At 37.9% G+C, this 15,298-nt stretch overlaps 1 protein-coding gene across 12 annotated transcripts in view; it reads right to left on the bottom strand.

Annotated features, from left to right (window-relative positions):
• Positions 1-15,298, bottom strand: part of BIRC6 (baculoviral IAP repeat containing 6) — a 224,499-nt gene that overhangs the window by 194,559 nt on the left and 14,642 nt on the right. The gene's annotated exons all lie outside the window — the stretch shown is intronic.

The following is a 15,298-nucleotide window of genomic DNA, read 5'->3' as shown; positions in this document are numbered from 1 at the left end:
GCGATAGTAACTCAACAATTATCTCAAAAGTTCTTAAGAGCTTTCAGATCTGAGGTAAAATGGCAAAAATAGGCTCAGAATCAACTCAAAAGCGGTGAGTTTGGTTCTTAATCTTAAGTAGGGAGCCCTGGTGACATACTGGGCTATACAGTGAGTTTGGTTCTTAATCTTAAGTAGGGAGCCCTGGTGACATACTGGGCTATATATTAGGCTGCTAATCTCAAGGTCAGCAGTTCTAACCCACTAGCTGCTCCGCTCCTTGGGAATAAAAACGAAGCTTGTAAAGATTTTCAGTCTCTGTAATCCACAGGGACAGTTTTACTTTGCCCTCTAGGATCACTAGAAGCATTCCTTGGTTTAGTGGTTATTCACCGGGCTGCTAATTGCTACGTTAGCATTTCGAAACCAACAGCTGAAAGCAGGGAGGGGAGAAAAGTCGGCGTTCTACTCCCATAAAGAATACAGGCTCAGAAATTTACAGGGGCAGTTCTACCCTGCCCTGTAGGGTCACTTTAAATAAGCATTGACTTGATGTCAGTGAATTTGGTTTGGGGCTTGGATAAGGAAGGCCGCTGAGTCAGAAGGGACTCAATGACAGCAGGCTGTGAGATTTTAGTCAAACTGCTCGATTCAACTACCACGGAAAAGGCACTGTGACTGAAGATCAGTGTTCCCGGAGTGTCTGTTGATTCAATATCACTAAGTCCTACAAGGAAGAGCAAATGAACACACTAATGGTCAGACTGGCTTAGAAGTTTTAGAAATGGTAGAAAATATTCCTGGTGTCTTAGTTTCTTAGCGCTATTGTAACAGAAATGCCACCAGTGATTAGTTTTAATGAACAGAAGGTACTGGGCTCAAGTGGAAGCCTCTTTTCTCAATCCATTCTGGGGAAAATGGATGACTCAATTCTCTAGCCCTGGCTTTTCTCTGCACTTCCCAACCTCGACAGGGCATCTATCTTTCCCTCAGTTGTGTTTGCCAGCGTGGTGCCTCATTGGCTTTTTTTACATCTCAAAAGTGATTAAGACACACTACACTGATATGGCCTTATTAATAAACAAAAGTCCTATTTTCAACTAGAATTAAAACCACAGGTAAAAAAGGTTAGGATTTGAACATATTCAATCCCTAAAGAGAAGCTTGGAAGTAACAGACAGCTTTATTCATGTCTGACAACCAAAAAATATATTCAAAAGATAATATGCATATCTCCATTTAAGTTTATTTGTCATAAATACAGGAGTTCCATAAAAGATTTTTAGATAAGAAATTAAGAATATTTGTTTTATTTTTAAAACTTCTTTGTGGGCAAGCAATCCTGATGCAGGTATACTTCATTCTAAACACCCACCTACACTCCTGTTATTATCTAATAATAGAAAAGCAGAAATAAATCACGGTTCTACTCATCAATCTCTAAAACAACAATAAAACCCAAACAAAATCCATTGCTGAAACAGCCATTCCAATGTATACCAATGTTTTAGGACTGAGCAGAAATGTCCCCATGAGTTCCGAGACTACATATTTCAAGAAGCAGAATGCTACAACTTTCTCCCACAGAGCAGCTAGTAAGTTAAAACCATCAAACCTGTAGATGGCAGCTGAGCCTTTAACCACTGTATCACCAGGGGTCCTCTAAAACATGCGAGGCACAGAGGGTTACATATTGGGCTGCCAACCACGTCAGCAGTTCAATCCAGCAGCTCCTCCCACAGGAGAAAACTAAGGCTTTCTGTTCCCGTAAAGACTTTGTCTCAGAAACCCAAAGAGGCAATTCTACTCTATCCTATTAGGGTCACCATGAATTGCTATCAAAGCAATCACAGTGGGTTTGGGTTTTAACATTCTTAATCCCAGATTTTTATTACACAGGAACTAGCTTATTATTTACCCTCCCCCCCCCAAAAAAAATCAAGAGTCATAAAATTTTTCTTAGCTTGATTTCTAAGTCTGGAGGACTTAACATGTTAGTAGCTTGTAATAATATCTCTGTAATACAAAAAACTGCACAAGAAAAAATTTTCAGTTTTTAAAATTAGTAATTTTTTATGTACAATTAGGTAACAGACTGAAAAAATAAAAGGAAATTAATAGTAACCCAATAGGAATACTGATTACTGCTTTGTGAGGGTCTCAATTAATATGGCCCTTCCAGTCATAATGTCTTACTAATATAATTCTGGGTTTCTTCGCCTGTGCACACAGTCCCATTTTGAAGCGCGTTGTCGGCTAACAAACAGGAATAAGATAGGATTAAGATCTGACCTAGTGCGGAGTGGGGACCCAAAGCCCACCTGTAGGCAACTGGACATTCTCTTACAGAGGGGTCGCAGGGAGGAGAAGGGCTAGTCAGGGTGCAGTGTAGCAATGATGAAACATATAACTTTTCTCTAGTTCCTGAATGCTTCCCCTCCACCACCAATATCATCATCCCAATTCTACCTTACAAATCGTGCTAGACCGGAGGATGTACACTGGTACAGATAGGAACTGGAAACACAGGGAATCCAGGAGAGAAGAACACCTCAGGACCAGTGGTGAAAATACTGGCAGGCTTCATCAGAACAAAAAAATCATGTCACTGTGAATGAGAGGGGAGTGTGGAGTGGCCAAAGCCCATTTGTAGGCCATTGGACATCCCCTTACAGAAGGGTTTCGGGGAGGAGACGAGCCAGTCAGGGTGCAGTATAGCAACGATGAAATATACAACTTTCCTCTAGTTCCTAAATGCTTCTTCCTAACCCCCACTATCATGATCCCAATTCTACCTTACAAGTCTGGCTAGACCAGAGGATGGACACTGGTACAGACAGGAGCTGGAAACACAAGGAATCCAGTGCGGATGATCCCTTCAGGACCAGTGGTGTGAGGGGTGATACTGGGAGGGTGTTGTATGGAGCCCTTGAAATCATTAAAAAAAAAAATACCTAAGGTATTCTGAAAACCAGGAAACATAGTCTAAAAACTTGTAGAATGCATCAGTTATTATTTTGAGGTTTATTAGTTCTTACAATATACCAAAACAAACAAAAAGAAAAGAAAATGGCGATACCGGGAGGGTGGAGAGAAGATGTGGAGAAGGGAGGAACAGATTACAAGGATCTACATATAACCTCCTCCCTGGGGGACAGACAGTGGAGAAGTGGGTGAAGGGGGATGTCACACGGTGTAAGATATGACAAAATAATAATAATTTATAAATCAAGGGCTCATGAGGGAGGGGGGAGCAGAGAAGGAGGGGGAAAATGAGGAGCAGAATCCAGGGGCTCAAGTGGAAAGCAAATGTTTTGAGAATGATGAGGGAGACAAATGTATAGGAGTGCTTGACACAATGGATGTATGTGTAGACTGTGATAAGAGTTGTACAAGCCCCCAGTAAGATAATTTAATAATAATAAAAAAAGATCTGACCTTAGTAGAGGTTTTGAATTGGGCCACACTTTTTAAAAGTTATCTGGGTCACTGTTACTTATTACTTTTGACAAAAGGACTTATAGATGAGAGAAAAAGCTGCTTCCGGAGTGGCCTGGGAAGAAACCTGGCAGGTAAAATTGGAAGGCCAATGCCTACTAAAAAACCTCCTGCCAGAGGCTACAGGTCATATGTGCACATAAGTAGGATATAGGTCAGGAGTGGAGAATAAATTATTTTTGAGTGAAGTTATATCTTAATTTGATTACTCCACTGACACTCAATGTAATTTCCACCAAACGATCGTTCCCTGTATGAGCCTGATAAGAAGATGGGGGAAGGCACTGTGATAAGATTTGACTGTGAGTAATTCTGAACACAACTCCCTGCGATGTCATTGCTGGCAAGAACCAGGAGTGGAGCGTGTCCTCTGGACCTAGCATCAGGCTTACCTTTGCATGACCTTCGGCTTATGGACTGCACAGCACCACCTACTACCACAGAAGACATTTGCTCAAACTTTCAAAAGTTTCTGTGGGACACTGCAGTGATTTCAAAGAATCCAGAAAATGAGAAAATATACTCCAGGGAGGAGTCGAGGGGACATGGAGCTGAATAGCATCTTGGAAGGGTTGGACATTTGGGACTTTCTCTATTCCTTGGGACTAGTTTGGTATTATTTACAAAAGCAACTATTACCGCAGGGACATTTATCATAAAGAGGGGCAAAGGCAAGCATGATCCAATTCTAGATCTGGATGAGGATCACAAAGAGTACTTCACAATAGTTCCACTTAATATTTTTAATGTTAATAAACAGGGAAAGACTACAATCCCATACATGGCAGTAGTATATTTTATTACAAAGAATTTGATTTGATTTGGACAATGTGAGCTACCTGTTTGACATCCATGTCTTTCCTTCCTCTTATGATTCCCCAACTTTTGTACTTCAGAGAAAGTTGATCCACCCTGATCATGAGTGAAACTCACTGCTAGGGAATCAATGCCAACTCATTGAGACCCTATAGAGCAGACAGAGTAAAACTGCCTCTGTGTCTTTTTGAGGCTTAACTCTTTACCAGAGTAGATAGCCCTCTCTTTTTCCCACAGAGCGCTGAGTGGTTTTGAACTGTTGACCTTGCTGTTAGAAGACCAACACCAGGGCTACTATAATCATGGTTACTTACCAAGAAAAAACAGTCAACTAGTATACAGAACTCCCCTAGTCACAGATATTGGCCCATGAATGAGCCTTAGACATTTTCTAAAAACTTCTGGAGTAGCACCTCACTAACCCCCCCTAACCAACAGAAATTTATTTTCTCACAAGTTAGGGAGCTAGAGTCTAAATTCAGAGCTCTGGCTCTGGGGTAAGGCTTTCTCTGTGCCATCTCTAGATGAAGGTCCCTGTCCCTTCAGGATCTACTTCCTAGTTCCTTAAAGATCTCCATGTGTTGGACAACTATTCTGGTATTAAAAATTCTGATTTTTAATTGTTCAAAAAAAAAAAAAAAAGATCTCCACGTGTCTTGGCTTCTGTCTTCCCTGGACTCAAGAGATTATCAGTGCAGAGCACACAGCGCAAAGGGCATGCTCCATTTTGGTCTCTTTGTTGGTAGAAGTGAGGTTCCTCCAGTTTCTCACTCTTGAAAGTCACCAGTAAAGATGCGAGGTTTAAAACAACATATTGTGAAAAGCACCAATTTTAAGGTCACGCAGCAAAAATCAGACTTAGGAAGAAGCCAACATGACAGGTCACAACTGAGGCCATTTCAGAAAATGAGGGCCAACATTTTTAAGGGGTATAGATTACAATGTGAGTAGCACTCTCTAATCCCTTTAGTCACTTATGTAGAGGGTAAGGTGAAATAGATGAAGAGACAGTAAACAATAAGGATTGACATTGTTTGCAACCAATGGCTCAAACATTGCAGCTATTAGTTTGGTGCAGGCTAAGGCAGTGTTTCATTCTGTTGTACATGGGGTTGATAAGAGCTGGGGCCAAATCCACAGCATCTAACAACAAAAGTTGCACAGAGAATAATCTGCCAACTGGATTTGGTGTTGCCCGAGTTCGAGTCACAGGATTAAGCCAAAAATATTAAGTCCGTGGGAGAACCATGACTGCCAAAGAACAAAAAGATGCATCTTAGAAGAAGTTCAGCTAGTATGCCTCTTAGAGGCAAGGATGGAGATCTTTTATCTCATACACTTTGAATCTATTATCAGGAGAGACCAGTGCCTGGAGAAGGACATCATGCTTGGTAAAGAAGAGAGGCAGAGAAACAGAGGAAGTTCTCGACAGGATGGACTGACACAGTGGCTGCAACAATGGGCTCAAACATAAGATTTGTGAGGACGGCACAGGACAGGGCAGTGTTTCCTTCTGTTGTACATACAGTCACTATGAGTCAATGGCACCTAACAACAACAAAGTTGGGTTCTAACAATTGAAGTAAAAGAACTGTGTAAAGTAACATTTAGTGACCAGGTCGTCTTGCTGGTAATTTCATTCCCAGCTCTGTATGGCAGTACACAACAGAACCACATCTATGTCACTGAATCCATTCTCAGCATTTGTCCTAAATTAGGGAACTTAACATTAGCAGTGTGCACTGTACTTCATAGAGAAGAGGTAAACTGATATCAGTATCTCCTGCTCCATTCTCACAAATTACTACCCACAAATTCTCCTTATACACTGTAAATGAAATATACTCTTAATAATCTACAAAATTAAGAAGGAAGTTTTAATTATAGAGTTTCGGGTTTTGTACTGTGATGCAAAGGTACTTATCCAAATCTTTCCCATAGCTGCTACATTAACCCACATGTATTGTGAATGCAACTATAATAAATCTTCTTATTTTTGCTCTACTCATACTATTGTCCTTTATGCCCCTCAGTTTCCTATTTTGTTAGCACATGGGTTTTACAAGCACAACCAATTCCCTGTGGTGATTTCTGAAGAAACCTATGAGACAGAAGAATAGGACATTAGGTATAAAAACATGTCTGATGAGGATGATTATGAGCTGGGTTGTCAAGAGGGTCAGCAGTTTCAAAGCACCAGCCGCTGCTCAGGAGCAAGATGAGGCTTTCTGCTCTCATAAAGATTTACAGTCTTGGAGGCCCACAGTGGCTCTTCTACTCTGCCCTACAGGGCTCGCTATTAGTCAAAATCAACTCAATGGCACTGGGTCTGAGTTTGATGAGGTTACTGATGAAAAATTACTACATACAAATATATCAATATCTCCAGGAAAACTTGAAAGAAGCAAATTGGTTATGCAGCAAACAAAAAGTACTGCTTATTTTAGATGACTACTTCACTTTGAAAACAAATAGCACTGTTACTTTAGTAGAATTTAATGCCCACAAAGAGAAAATTCTGTCAGTGAGTACCAAATGCCAACATGGAAAATTATACTGAGTAAGATTATGGACTACAACACATAGTACATGGAATTGAAAAAGCTCTCTCTCCAATAGTATGATAAATCAACCTATTAATGACCTGTTACATCATTGTAAAGAGACAGATAAAAGAAAACCAGCTTCAATATACAGATTGATGACTCCAAAGATTTCATCAGTTAACTATTCATGTTATACAGATATGGAAATAGTAGTGAAATTAGAAAGGTGAGGGAAAAAAAACTGTATTGAAAAGAATAGATGAAAACAAAGATATATTTTATATTCACATATAAAAACAAAAACAATCTTAGAGGATCTGTATGGTCTTCTATACCGATTTGTGCCCAGTCAACGACTGGTCCACTGAATGCTTCATTTCCCTGAGAGGAGTGGGTAAGATCCTAACCTTACATTTTGAAAATTAAATGAAAGCAATTCTATCTAAAAATGTCAGAAATCCTATAGAAGCCTGGGGGGACAGCTTGTATATACAGCCATCAAATACCAGGTTTGACAGAAAAGTTATCAAAAAAGATATTTGGGCTAATAAATGAATTGCACGAGTGCTTTCAAAACAGAATTTTAAAAAACAGTAAGACAAATTCTGCCAAATGCTTTGAATAAAAAGAAATGTATAGAAACTAGCTAAAATAACTATATCATTTTCATCACTTAAATTAGTCAAAGTCTGTAGCTGTCCTAGGGAAAATGTTAGCAATTCAAATGCATTTAAAATGAAATAAAATCTTTAGAAAAAAAACTATCACACATGGAAATCTTAAAATGTTCAATTATTGCTTGGGTAAAATGAACCACATCAAGTAATCTCAACCCTTAACTGAAAACCACTTAAAAGAAATGGAAAAAATGGTTATTTTCCCATTTTCAAACAAATGTACAATTGCCTGGTTGAAGAACCTTTGCTCTGAATATTTTATTCAGCCTGGGTCTGCACTGCGTCTGTTAATGCAGTCTAAAGATACATTATGGTGACATTTACCAATCTGTTCCTAGACATGTTCTAGACTGCTAGGAAGCAACAATACAGTGCAATGAACAATGAGTATTTTGTGGTAATTTTCACCTTTTACAATGTTTGGCAAGTTGTTTTATATAATAAGCAACAAGACCAAGGCTAGGATTCTTCATTACACTTGAAAATGAAATCCAAGTGTGCTTATCTGGTCTGAGAATTGTATGTTTACACAGCAAAAATCAACCACTAGTTTCACAATGAAATAAACATCAAGCAATGTTCAATTTTAGTTATAAGAAAACTAACTTTAAACATACAAGTACAGAAAAGAGAACAAGTAACCCAAGAATCTATTTTCCAAGTCTTAGGCACATTTCTACTCATCGTGATTTGGTCCATAGTTCTAACGGTTCTACTATTCAATATTAACAACTTTCCATGTTGAAAATACTATATTCATTTATAACTTACATGTAAATTAAATCCCCTGCATTGACCATTAAATCTCATTTTAGCACAAAAGTTATTTTAACAGATAATTTATTTGCTTAGTTTTCCATTTTTGAGTGTAAATAAACATTTAATTAAAGATAAGCTGTTTAATGTTTTCCAAAAACGTTGGTTAAAAAAGTCACTTTCAGTTTTTTGCAATCTATTTTGTTGGTATGTGGTTTCCCATTTTCACTAACATCTATCAAAATGATGCCATTTTTGAGTCTTATTCAATTACAAGTTCAAAGTAAAGGAGAAGTCTCACTATCCTCGCCTCCAAGGGGGATTCTAGTTGGGTTTCGTTTAAGACTTTTTCGTGCCGTTCAGTTTATTTAATATTCTATATCAACACCAGAGTTTAAAAACATCAATTCTTCTGGCTTCCTGTTTTCAACTTGCAGTTTGCATGTGCATATGGGGCAATGGAAAAGGCCACAGCCAGAGTCAGACACAAATTCATCAGTGAGACATCTTTAAAAAAGGGTTCTGGGGGTTGGGAGGAAGGAGAAATGGTGAGCTAATACCAGGAACTCAAGTGGGAAGAGAATGCTTTGAAAATGATGGCAAAAAAAATAAAAGAAAATGATGATGGCAGCATATGTGTAAATGTGCTTAACACATTGTATGAATGTATGGATTGTGATGAGATTAAAAGCCCCCAATAAAATTATTTTTAAAAAGGTTTTTAAAGATTTGCCAAATGTAATAATCCATCCTTTAAATTTTTGACTGCTGCTTCCAAGGATGTTGACTATTAACCCAAGGAAAATAAATCACTGACTCTCCCCCACCAATTACAATGATGCTGCTTTTATTGGTCAAGTGATAAAAATTTTTATTTTGTTTTCTCTGACATAATCCATACTGAAGTCTCTCACCTTCAAGAGTAAATGCTTCAAGTCATCTTCATGTTGAGCAAGCAGGATTGTATCATCTGTATACCATAGGTTGTAGTAAGCCTCCAATCCTGGTGTCACGTTCTCCTTGATATAGTCCAGTTTCTCAGATTACTTGTTCAGCATGAAGACTGAACATGCAAGATGAACTCATGTCCCGCATCTTGTTTCTGAGCCATGGACTATTCTGACTCTGCTTAAAAAAATGCCTTTTGAGAGCAAATGCTTTGAAAATGATTATGGCAAAGAATGTACGGATGTGCTTTATACAATTGATGTATGTATATGTATGGATTTTGATAAGAGTTGTATGAGCCCCTAATAAAATGTGAAAATAAATAAATAAATAAATTGCCTTTTGACCTAGATATAGGTTCCAATTAGGTATTTTAAGATTCCTGTTCTTTGTAACATAATTTGTTATGATCCACAGTCAAACCCTTTCATCAAGTAGATAAAGCACAGGTCTTTTTGGTATTCTCTACTTTCAACCGAGATCACCAGTAATATCCTCCACTCCACGTCTTCTCTTGATTATAACCTCCCGCAAACTTTTGCTAGTATATGACACTAATGATATTGCTTGATAATCTTCACATTCCATTTGCTCACCAGTTTACACAATAGCTGTCTTCCAAATTTCTCAGATGTCTTCCAAATTTCTCAATAAAGAAGCACTTCAAGTGCCTTCTCAAAGTACAAATAAATTTAATACCACCAAAGCAATAAGCATTTGGGACCTTCATTAGCTACTGATGTGGAATTCTAAATACATGAAACAGATTTGCTCTAAGTGCTTCTAAGGAGCATTCTGGTTTTATTTCTTCAAAGACAGATTTGTTCGTTCTTCTGGTAGTTCATGGTATTTTCCATATTCTTTCCCAATACCATAATTCAAATGCATCAGTTTTTCTATTCTAGGAACCCAGGTAGTGCAAAAGTTAAATGCTCAACTGTCAACCTAAAGGTCAGTGGTTCAAACCCACCAGCTACGTTGAGGAGAAAGATGTGACAGTCTGCTACCATAACGATTTACAGCTTTGGAAATCCTATGGGGCACTTCTACTGTCCTATAAGGTCTCCATGAGTCAGAATCTAGTCGAAGGCAGTGGGCTTGGGCATCCTTATGTATTATCCAGCTTTCATGCATATGAAGCAAATGAAAATAACAGGCCTTAAAGCTGGACATACTTTATTACTCAATGCGACAATCTTTGGTTTTTAATACTTTAAAGAGGTGTGTCGAACAGATGTGCCCACGGACATATGATATTTTTTTTGACTACTGCTGCCTTCATGGGCAGTGATTGTAAATCCAAGTAAAACAGATTTCATGACCACATCAACCTTTTCTCCGCATTACCATGATGTCACTTATTGGTCCAGTTGTGAGGGTTTGGGTTTTATTTACTTGTTTTGGGTTGGTTGGTTTGTTTGTTTGTTTCTAGTTGTGAGGTGTTACTCTCTTTATGTTAAGGTGTAACCCACACTGGAGGGTGTAGTCTTTGATTTGCATCAGGCAGTACTTCAGATCCTCTTCTTATTCAGCAAGTAAAGTTGTGTCATCTGTAAATTGTAGGCTCTTCTGCTTGATAGTATACAAATTCACACACCCGATGACAATACACATGGACCTGACCAGAATAATTACAGGGGAATTAAACAGATGACATCTGGAGAAAGAGATGATGAAAAAGTGCAATACCATCAATCAGGACAAAGTCTGGGGTCTGCTGTGAAGTAGACCATCAATTACTCTATGTGTTAAGTTCAAGGTAAAGCTGAAGACAATCTAAACAAGTCCATGAAAGTCAAAGTAAAACCTTGAATAAATCCTGCAGGAATTTTTAACACAAAAAGCACTAATAAATTAAGACCAAAACAGTAGATGGAAGACATCAAGGATATCACATACATCAATTAATGAAAGGCCATTAGAAAGGGAAAGGGGGAAAAAAGACCAAAATAAAGACTAAAAAGTGCTCTTCATCACACAGGAGCTAAAGTAAATGGAAGAAACGATGAAGTAAAGGAACTAAAAAGATTTCAAAGTGAGATTCAAGAAGACATAATATTTTGGTGAAATATGCAAAGACCTGTTAGAAAATCAAAAGGGGAGAGGGACAGCAGAGAAGGGGGGAAGGGAGACTCCGGATAGGGCAAGATATGACAAAATAACAAGGTATAAATTACAAAGGGCACATGAGGGAGGGGGGAAAGGGGAGGGAGGGGGGAAAAAAAAGAGGACCTGATACAAGGGGCTTAAGTGGACAGCAAATGCCTTGAGAATGATTGGGGCAGGGAATGTATGGATGTGCTTTATACAATTGATGTATGTATATGTATGGATGGTGATAAGAGTTGTATGAGTCCCTAATAAAATGTAAAAAAAGAAAAGAGGAGAAAAAAATGATTAGGGCAAAGACTGTACAGATGTGCTTTATACAATTGATGTATGTATATGTATGAACTGTGATAAGAATTGTATGAGCCCCTAATAAATTGTTAAAATTTAAAAAAAATCAAAAGGGAAGAATATGATTCACATTCTGAAGTTGAAAAACCTGGTAAGAAATCAAGCCTTGGATTTCTGAAAGAATGTGGAAGGGAGGAAGTAAGGGAGGGAGGAAGGGAGGGAGGGAGGGAGGGAGGGAGGGAGGGAGGGGAAGCATCAAGATGGAAAAACTAAACAGAATCACTGTACCAAAGAAAACTGACTGACTTATAACTACTTCATCAGGTAGCATACAATCACAGGACACTGGTACCAAATAAAGTTGTTCAAGCTGTCATGAAAGCAATGACAATTCCAACAGACACTAGGTAGCACTTTAGAATCTTGTATATTGGAGGGGAGGGGGTAATAAAAAATCTTGTTATCAAAGATATTATGGTTAGACTTTTAAACCAACATAGATTGATTTTAATTTTAGTACATTTTCTAAGGAAAATTTTAAATTCCATCTAGCTGCACCAGGGATTACTAAACTTTGCTAACAAGTCAGACAGTAAGTAAGAGGGGGCTTCAAAAACCTATGGAGGGAAAAATGGAATTAAAAGCTAGTAGTATCTTCACATGAACTTTTAGAAGTCCTCTTCATATTTGATGTCTCGGAATCATTGTCTCACAACTACTTAATTCTACACCTGTGGACCAAAAATAGCCACACTACATAAATAAATGCAGATGTGTTACAATAAAACTTTATTTTTAAAATTGCAGCAGTCTGAAAGTCAGAAGGAGCATGCCATAATTTGTAGACCTTTGATTTACAAAAATGATTTGCATGAGTATAAATATCCTTTGTGGACATCACAAAAAGTCATATCCAAACCCAAAATATTCAAACTGCTGAAAACAAAGAAAAAATATTGAAGGCAGCCAGAAAAATCATTTTATAGGAAACAAGTTGAATTTAAGAATTAATCAAAATCATAGCATTAATAAGAAAGCAGAACTTTTTTAAGTGCTAAAAAACATCAACTAAGACTTTTTTTTAAGATCATTTCATTGGGGGTTCATACAACTCTTATCACAATCCCTACATACATCAATTGTATAAAGCACATTTGTACATTCGTTACCCTCATCATTCTCAAAAAAACATTTGCTCTCCACTTAAACCCCTGACATCAGCTCCTCATGCTTCCCCCTCCCTCGTTCCCCCCTCCTTCAACTGAGACTTTTTTTTTTTCAACTGAGACTTTTATATTAAAAAATACCCATCATGAATGTCAGTGAAATAGGTATTTTCAGAAGAGGGAATACTGCAGAGAAATTTTGCCAGCAAATTTGCTCAAAAACAATTGCAAAACTTCTTCAACAAAGGGAAACTATCCAGACGAAAACTTGGGGTACCAAAAATGATCAAAGAGCATAAAAATAATAATAACAACAACAAATATCTGGGAAGATATAATAAACCAGTCTTTTTGAGTACTTTAGAGTATATTTGGTTAAAAGTAAGAATTATTATGCTGTCTGATGGGTTTTCAATGTAGATTAAAATCTAAATTCACTGTCACTGAGTTGTTTCCTACTCATCAAAGGCCTCTTGGGGCAGGGTAGAACTGCTTTCTGGGAGCTTCCAAGACTAACTCGTTACAGGAGAAAGTCTCATCTTTCTCCTAGTGAATTAGAACTGCTGACCTTGCAATTAGCAGGCCAATTCATGACCACTACGCATACCAAGTCAGTTGTAACTTTAAAGTGAGGAGAATAGCAAATGGTAGAAAGGTTCTAAATTCCATTCCATTTCAAGTGGTGTAAAATTAATCCTAAGGAAACTGTAAAAAGCTAAGTATGCCTAATTTAATCCTACTAAGTAATGTGTGTAAAGAATTAGTCAAAATAACCAATAAAACAAAAGCATTCAAATTACCCCCCCCAAAAAAGCAGAAAGGGGGGCACACCAAATAAGTGACAGGCCCAAATTAAATCATGTCAGTGTTATATTTAATATAAGAGTGCAATTGAAAGAATGAAAAAAGATGATTCATGCAAATACTAACCAAAGAAAGCTAGAATTGCCATACTAATGTCAGATCAAAAAAATTCAATACAAAGAAAAGTACCACAGGCAAAGAAGGGCACAGTTGCTGTGGTCAGTTACCAACAAGTAGGCTATGACTCACTGCCATCAAATAATTCTGATTCATAGTGACTCTATAGGACAGGGTAGAATTGCCCCTGTGAGTTTCTGACACCAACTCTTTGCACAAAAGTAGAAAACCTCATCTTTCTCCCAAGGAGTTGGCTGGTGCTTTGAAACTGCTGACCTTGGAGTAGCAGCCCAAATCCTAACCACCAGGGCTCTGACTCAGGTGATCTTCTGTGTACAGAAAGAAGTATTGCCAGGTCTTGAGTCATTTTCATGATCGTTAGTATGTTTGAGTGTACTGTTGTGGGTATAGTTTCAATCCATTTCATTGAGGATTCCTCTAATTTCCGATGACTCTACTTACTACACACAATGTCTTTTTCAGTGATCGGCCATTACTGACAATGTGTCTAAAGCAAGCAAGCTGAAGTTATCACCATCCAGAGTATTCTGGTTTTATGTCTCCCAAGTCTGATTTGTTCATTCTTTTTAAAGTGCATAGTATATTAAAGTCCATAATATATTCACTTTATTCACTCTGTATGCTAAACAAGTACTGTCTTTACTTTTTCATTATCCAGCAGTACGTCAGATTCAACTCAGCCATCAGTGACATCTTTACAGAACTTTAGAGGTCTTGTGCAGCAGATTTGGTCAATGCAATGTGTCACTTGCTTTCCCAACCACTGCTTTCAGGAGGTTGATTAATCTAACTAAAATGAAATGCTGACAGCTTGGATTTCCTTTTCATTTATCATGATGCTGTCTCTTGATACAGCTGAGAGACTTTCCAAGGCCTTTGTTCTGGTTTACCTTTAGGTATGACCCACACTGAAGGCTGTAGCCTTTGGCTTACAAAAGTGGAATACTGCCCACTGCTGAAAACCAATGATGAAACCATAAAGCACCTCGTGAAGTGGACCTGGAGAACACTATGCTAAGTGAAATTAGCCAATCACAAAAGAACAAATATTATGAGATTACTATCAAGACGAGGAAGGGGAGGGAAGACTTTCATACTAAAGGGAACAGATTCTGTGCATTGCCAAGGTGGGTGGGAGAGGGGGCAAGACTAAACGGGACAGATGTTAACTTGGTTGGTGAAGTAGAAGAAAGTGTTGGTCTGTCACAGGAGACAGCAGTCAAGAAGTAGGGAAAAGGTACACAAGTGAGGGGGAAATGTGAAACTGATGAAATCAAAGTTGATGACCTGAAATGTAAACTACTTAGTTCACAATTTTTTAAATAGTTAATAAAAAATGCTTTATGCCATCTTCATTTTCGGCATCCAAAGTTATATACGTATCACAGGTTGTTAGGATGTTTCCCTCTAAATCCTGATATCGAATTCTTCGTATAGTCTAATTTCTCAAAGTACTTGTTTAGCATACAGAGTGAATAAAGTGAAAAATACATCCTAAAGCACGCTTTCTCAGATTGTGAACCAGTGTTTTCTTTCCTCTATTCAAATAACTTCCACATGAGCACAGTTA

This window comes from Tenrec ecaudatus, chromosome 17 (assembly GCF_050624435.1).
Source record: "Tenrec ecaudatus isolate mTenEca1 chromosome 17, mTenEca1.hap1, whole genome shotgun sequence".
Lineage (NCBI taxonomy): Eukaryota > Metazoa > Chordata > Mammalia > Afrosoricida > Tenrecidae > Tenrec > Tenrec ecaudatus.
This window is presented reverse-complemented; position numbering and strand designations above follow the sequence as displayed.